At 42.8% G+C, this 7,585-nt stretch overlaps 1 pseudogene; it reads left to right on the top strand.

Annotated features, from left to right (window-relative positions):
* Window positions 1–770: 770 nt before the first annotated feature.
* LOC109459573 (COP9 signalosome complex subunit 5) lies at window positions 771–1,916 on the top strand (annotated as a pseudogene).
* The last annotated feature ends 5,669 nt before the right edge of the window (window positions 1,917–7,585 follow it).

The following is a 7,585-nucleotide window of genomic DNA, read 5'->3' on the forward strand; positions in this document are numbered from 1 at the left end:
ATGTCAAGAGGCCAAAGAAGAAAATGCTAAATGAAATTTATTTCTGTTCACAAGTATGCTGTCTCTGAAATCATTCTTTCCATTAACCACATATCACATCTAGTGTGTGTGTGTGTGTGTGTGTGAGAGAGAGAGAGAGAGAGAGAGACAGAGAGACAGAGAGACTTTAGGAGCTCTGCAAGATTTCACAACATGTTATGAATCCTATATTTCAGCCTAAGGCTTTGCAATGGCTTCATAGGTTAAACAACTTGGCCTCACTTCTATTGTTTTCACAAAGTCTAGTTTATTCAAGAAGACAAAGGGCAAATAATAATAATATTTGTATTATAATAATGCCTTTTCCCAAATGCTTTGCATCTGCTCACTCATGAGATAATCATGGCAACATCACACAGTAGCAGGAGTTACGGATGGTGCCAACATTGACACTTGTGGAAACAAAGTCACAAAGCAGCCTAGGGCCGTGACAGATGTCATGAGTTAATAGTGACAGAGGAAGAGTGGAGCTCAGGTCTTCTGTTTTCTCCTTACTAATGAAAGTTTTCAAAATAATTATTTTTTCTTTTATTATAAAAGTAATACATGCTCATGGGAAAAAATGAGAAAATGGAGAAAATTAGAGAGTAAAATCACCTTAGTTCTACCATTCAAAACCAATTATGTTTTGAGGTGTCATGGCTGCCTCGACAGGGTAGTGCAGGTTTGCATCTTTGGTGGGGAGGATCCGAGGCCCACACCCAGAAACCTAGCAAGGTAAAGTTGTGTCTTGATTGTGGATGCGACGACTTCTCTGGTTCCTCGGCGATGGCGGCGTCCAGGAGTGGTATGACCCAGAAAACCTGGGAATTGGCCAACAACATGCAAGAAGCCCAGAGTATCGATGAAATCTATAAGTACGACAAGAAACAGCGGCAAGAAATCCTGGCGGCGAAGCCTTGGACTAAGGACCACCATTACTTTAAGTACCGCAAAATCTCAGCGTTGGCTCTACTGAAAATGGTGATGCATGCCAGATCAGGAGGCAACCTGGAAGTGATGGGCTTGATGCTGGGAAAGGTGGACGGTGAAACCATGATCATTATGGACAGTTTTGCTTTGCCTGTAGAGGGCACTGAAACCCGAGTAAATGCTCAGGCTGCTGCCTATGAGTATATGGCCGCATATATAGAAAATGCCAAGCAGGTTGGCTGCCTTGAAAATGCAATTGGCTGGTACCATAGCCACCCTAGCTATGGCTGCTGGCTTTCTGGGATTGATGTTGGTATTCAGATGCTCAATCAGCAGTTCCAGGAACCATTTGTAGCTGTGGTGATTGACCCAACAAGAACAATATCTGCAGGGGAAGTGAATCTTGGAGCCTTCAGGATATACCCAGAGGGCTACAAACCTCCTGATGAAGGACCTTCTGAGTACCAGACTATCCCACTTAATAAAATAGAAGACTTTGGTGTACACTGCAAACAATATTATGCCTTAGAAGTCTCATATTTCAAATCCTCTTTGGATCGCAAATTGCTTGAACTTTTGTGGAATAAATACTAGGTGAATACACTGAGTTCCTCTAGTTTGCTTACTAACGCAGACTATACCACCGGTCAGGTCTTTGATTTGTCTGAAAAATTAGAACAGTCAGAAGCCCAGCTGGGACGGGGGAGTTTCACTTTGGGTTTAGAGACACACGACTGAAAGTCAGAAGACAAACTTGCCAAAGCTACGCGAGACAGCTGTAAAACTACCATAGAAGCTATCCATGGATTGATGTCTCAGGTTATTAAGGATAAACTGTTTAATCAAATTAACATCTCCGAAACCATCACTAAGTAGTACTTTTGCCTGCAAGCCAGTATGTGAAAAATACTCGAGTAACACATTAAAACCAGGTACCAAAAATCTGTTACAAGTATAACGTGCTCTGAGGTGTCCTGAACATTAACACCCTGTAATAAAACTCTTTAAAATGAAAAAAACCAAAGAAAAAAAAAACCGATTATGCTTTAACATCATTATATTATTTTTCAGGTCAAAAAGGAAATTTTTGACCCAGTAAATATATGACTTTTCTAAGCTCATTTTGCAGTGGATACCTGTACTTAGCAATCTTGTATTAATTGAACTGTCACACAGATTTTCATTTGGGAAAACAGGTGGCTGCCCACACAGTGCAAACTGAGTGGCACCAAAAGAGCAATTTGTGCCCACTCTCCTCTTCTAGGACAACTTTAAGTCATTTTTTAGGATAAGTAATCATGTCTCCATGAAAAAGGTCCATATTAAATGCAGTTAGGTCTCCGGGATGAGTAACCCATTAGCACCCACTAGCAGACACGAGTTTCTCAGATTAACTGGCTCAGAACAAGGCTTTGATGGAAAGGGATGTAGGATGAGTAACTGTTAAAAGCAGCATTAGGAGTCTTTTCAAAACTGTAACGGGGTGGTGGTCTCTCTGGTAGATGCGGGAAGGATGGTCAAGGCTCATTCTGCTGCCACTGCTGCCACCATCAAAGATGGAGTTCTCTATCCCCTCCCACATGCTCTTCTCACAATGTGACTGATGCCCTCCTTGCTGAGAGGTGGGGTCTGTTGTTTTTCCCCTTGGATCTAGGAACAAGCCTATGACTGCTCTGTCAACTGGAGAATGGTGGAAATGATACTATACGATTTTAGAGATTAGATCATAAGAAGGTTATGGCTTCCACCTGGCACTTATGTTTCTCTCTCTCTCTCCTTCCCTTCCCCAACATTCTGAACTTTTGGAATCCCACCACACTACAGTGAGGGAGCCCAAACTAGTTCAAGTGAAGAGACTACATGAAGAGGAACTGAGACCCTCAGTCAATAGCCAACATCCACCACCAGACATGTGAATGAAGGCGCCTTTAGAGAATCCCAACCCCCAGCCTTCAGTGCTTCCAGCTGAGACCCAGACATTGCAGAACAGACACAGCAAGCCATCCTCATTCTGCCCTGACCCAACTCCTGACCTACAGATCGATGGGCATGATACAGGGCTATTTTATGCCATTAAGTTTAGGGGGTAATTGTTATGCAGTCATAGTATTGGATCATAGGCACCCAATGACATCTAAATGATGAAAGACATCTAATCAAGAAAATCATATGTTCACTTTGTGAAAATATATCAGTAGCCCTTGACTCTCAAGCTATAAACCCTGCAATCTAAGAGCCAAGATGAACACCATGCCCAAGATCACCTCCCTGTGCCTTTACTTGAGTTTCCTCCCTTCATAACCCTGAAGCCAGAGGTATTCTATCTGCGGTTACCTGGGGACCACATGGGGACCCAAATTCTAACTGTAGAATCCACCCTTTCTCTCTTCTTCCAGGGTCTCATCAATGAGGAAAATGGTGGAGGTTAGTAGGAATATGTCACATAGGCTTTTATGAGTGTTACATCAGTGGTTAAGGTATACAGTCTTTGGACACATACTCCCAAGAGTGTGTGCTGGCTGTCATGTCTAACATTTTTAACCCAGGAAAAAGTAGGGTATGTTCAAAATTTTAAAAATCCAAATCATGCAGAGCGTGGAAAGTAAACATCTTCCTATCCCCTCTTCCGACACCCAGCGCTAAGCACTATTGACACCCTGGAACTAGACTGCCTGGCATTGAATCCCAGCGTTGTGGGGGGACTAGATATGTGACTTTGGCCCTAGTTCCCTCATCTGTAAAATGGAGGATAACTTACCTCATTGGTTTGTTGTAAGAGTTACATGAGTTAATATACACAAAGCTCTTAGAACAGTGTCTGACACATACAAAGTCTCAATATGGATTAGCCACCACTACTACTACTATTATCCTCCTCCTCATTATTAGTGGTAGTGTTTTCTGTAGCCTTAATGGACTCAGGAAATAAAAGTGTTGGAAGGGACCTGGAATTAGGGAGGAAGCTCCCAGACCAGAAGGTGGCACATCTGGGCACAGTGGCCACTTGAAATGTAATGAACACCCTCAACTTCATCTTCACTGCAGACCCTTCAAGGGTGTTTGAGTCCTCAGTGGCTCTGCAGATGTTACAAATCACATTTCCTAGTGTATGTAGAGTAAGAGGGTCAAATATGGCTAAAATGTTGATATAAGAAAGAAAGTAAGAAAAACAGGTCCAATCCTGACAACAACAACAACAAACTGACTACAAAAAAAAAATAAAAAAATACTGACTAAAATTAGGGTGAATAAGAAGGAAAATTGATCATTTCACCTAACCAGAAGCAGAAGGAAGGAGAATCAAGATGGTTAGCTCTGAGAATCACAATGGCATCAAAACGCAGGAGATTTTTCATCAAGGAAAACTTTTCCAGAGTGCACCTTCTTCCCCTAGATTTCATCTTACATCTCATTGGCCAATTATGTCACATGCCCATGCCTAAACCAATCGTTGGCAAAGGGAGTGGAATTACCATTGCTGTCTTAGACTAATCAACATTCACCTAAAGACTAGTCCAAATGGGTGGGCCTGGGAGAAAGATATGCTGTAGTTAAGTAATTGATGACTTCCCTTTCTTGTTACAAAAAGCTCCTTTCAGTGAAACGTGCAATTTAACAGTTTAAAAATCAATAGGATTAAGTGATGAGGAAGGAGAAAAAACAAACAAACCAAGGATGTATAAAACGAAGCCTGAAATATGATCAAGTACAAAATACAATCAAGTACAAAAAAACATATGGCATCATTTAGGCTTGCTAAGGGTTAGGCCATGAACGTGAGTTTAGCAGTCAGTTCAAGGAGATTTTGCCAGAGGTTGCAAATGGTGGCTTGTGAGCCAAGTGTGGCCCATGGATATGTTCTGTTTGGGCCTTTCCAGTATTTTATTTTTAATGTATATTTCTTCTTGACTGCTAAATCATGAAGTATGTATGTTTTCAGATTTAGCAGATATTTCCATCTTTCCAAAGTAGTTGTACCAAGCAGCAATGGTATATGATAGCCAATGTTTCATATCCTTGTCCACACTTAATATTGTCAGTCTTTTAATTTTACATAATCTGGTGGTTTTGTAGTGATGTCTCATAGTAGTTTTAATTTGCATTGTTTGAAGCCTAGGGTGGTGTTATCTTTTTCCAAGGAGGATTTGCTTTTGGTTCTTCCAGGTGCTGGGAAATCCTAGCAAACTGGTACTTCCTTAATCCAGTTTCAGAGACTGAGCTGGACTGAAATCTCTGTGACAGCAGGTCTACTTGCAGCCCAAACTTATTACTACGCTGCAGTTTTTTGAGTTCTCATCCCAACATGAGGCTTTCTCCTTTGATGAGTCCTAGTCTCTTAATTTTTTACTCCATTCCTTTGAGATGGACTAAAACACTGGTCAGGCTCTCAGCTTTCTTGTCCAGAATTAGTAAATGCTCCCAGGGCAGAAGCTGTCTCTTTCTGGATTCCCATTTTCTCCAAGATCTAGGCCCACTACTTTGTTTTTTTCCCAATATCTTCAGATATATATTTTTTAAAACTGTGCCTAGTTTAGTTCTAATCCTGTGATAGAAGAGGCACAGGATTTATTTTTATTGTGTCTTGTTCCTTCTTGATTTTATCAACATTCTCTCTTGTATCTTTGAATATGTTTGTTATATTTATATTTATTTTACTCTTGCTCTGTCTGTGGTATGCATTGTGTTCAGCCGGTTGTATATATTTTATAGTGGTTCTATTCCTCAGGTCTCTACTGATTTTGCCTTGTAAGCTTGTTTTCCTGTGGTTACCAGCTGCCCAGTCTGATAACGGGTAAAGGATGTAGTGAACGTCTGTTTTTGTCCCTCCTGGTGATTGTGAAGGAGAATGGGAATGAGCCCCAGGACGGAGAACCTCATGTCCTCCAGAATTGCTTCTCAACATCCCTTTGCTTTCATTTCATAGAAGAGCTTCTCTAGTCCAGGATTTCTCTTTAAATTCTTTGGAGAAAAGAACAAAACAGCACTGAAAGAAGACCAGATCTTTAGAATGGTCAGTCACCATTGATGAGGAGATCATTCATTGTCCTTGAAATGGCCATCCACCATCCATGAGGGTTTGGAGGAGAATGGGATGGAAGAGTAAATGCTGGGGATCTCTTTAGCTTGCATTGGTTTTTATCAGTGTCTCATCTCAGCATGGCTCTGATATTACTCTGACGTTCCTGAGTAGCCAAAGCAACACCACTGATTTTTTTCCTTCAGTGAGAGAGGCCACCAGCCCAATCTTCCCTGAATGAGAAACTGAGCTTCTGTCACACAGGTTCTTATGGAGGTTCATTGAAATGGAGCTTCTGGCCTGTGTAACAGTTCTAGAGGCCGTAAGTCTGAAACTAGGATCACTGTGCTGAAATTAAGATGTCAGTAGGGCCGTATTCCCTCTGGAGACTCCAGGAGAAAATCTGTTCCTTGCCTCTTCCAGCTTCTAGTAGCTGGTTCTTGTCTTGTGGCCACTTCAGTCCAATCTCTCCCTGCCGCTATGGTCCCATTGTCTTCTCTTTTGTTCAGTATTTTTTTGTGTGTGTTTATTTTTCAGTTGATTTATTTTTTATTTATTTGTTTATTTTTTAGTTGTTTTGTTCCCAGACTTAAAAAGTTGGGCTATTTCACATTATTTGGAAGTATTTCTGACTTAACCTTTTTTAAAAAAAATATCAGAAGATACAGCAACACAGCCTGCTTTCCCACCTGGCAGCAGTCATCTGGAACTGATGTAGCTGTCCCCTCTGAAGCACACACTTGCTCTCCACATGGCCTGCTCAGCCCACACTCCTCTTTTGTTACCTGCATTGCCCCATGCACTTTTGATTGTGTCACCCTGGGATGAGTTTACCAGGTCCCTAGGACAGAAGCCAACCAGTTCCTCAGGAGAACACGGGTATCCTAATCCTAAACCTGGACCTCACAAAGTGACTACTGTGAGGTAAAACGAACACCACCACTACCACCCCCTCCCCCGCATCCTCACTGTGGACCCCTTAAAGACTCTACAAGATGGCTTCTTTTCTTTTTTTCCCTTCTTCAGTCTCCGTCCCCCACCCCCACTCTGGTTCAAGCCATTGTTTCTCAGTCTAGTTGTGTAGGACACAACTCCCTGGCCCATGCTGGTATTGAGCCTTGAGCTCCCCACGGCTTGAGTCAGTCAGTTGCTGGTAGTTGGCAGCTCACAGTAGCCCACGGTAGTTCTTGTGGGCTATGGCCGCTCACGGCAGCAGACGGCAGCCCATGGCAGCCCACGGCAGCCCACCGCAACTATCACCGCAGCACAGGGCAGCCCGGGTAGTTCAGGCCGACCTCCAGCTGTGAGCAGCCCAGCTACAGGGAGAGCTGTTGTTCACAATATTAGCTGTAGAGGGCGCAGCTCACTGGCCTATGTGGGAAATAAACCAGCGACCTCAGCATTAGGAGCACGACACTCCAACCACCTGACCCACCGGGCCAGCTCCAAGATGGTTTCTTATTAAGGCTTTCCACGCAAACCAGGGGGCAAAGATAGAGGGAGTGGACACGTGGGCAGATGGAGAAAGGGGTGTAGAAGTCTTTCACCACTAGGGATAACTTTCCAAGAGAAAGTTTCTAAAGGTGCCTCTCACTTGGAGAGGGCTGTATTTAGTGC

This window comes from Rhinolophus sinicus, linkage group LG12 (assembly GCF_036562045.2).
Source record: "Rhinolophus sinicus isolate RSC01 linkage group LG12, ASM3656204v1, whole genome shotgun sequence".
In the NCBI taxonomy this organism is placed as follows: domain Eukaryota; kingdom Metazoa; phylum Chordata; class Mammalia; order Chiroptera; family Rhinolophidae; genus Rhinolophus; species Rhinolophus sinicus.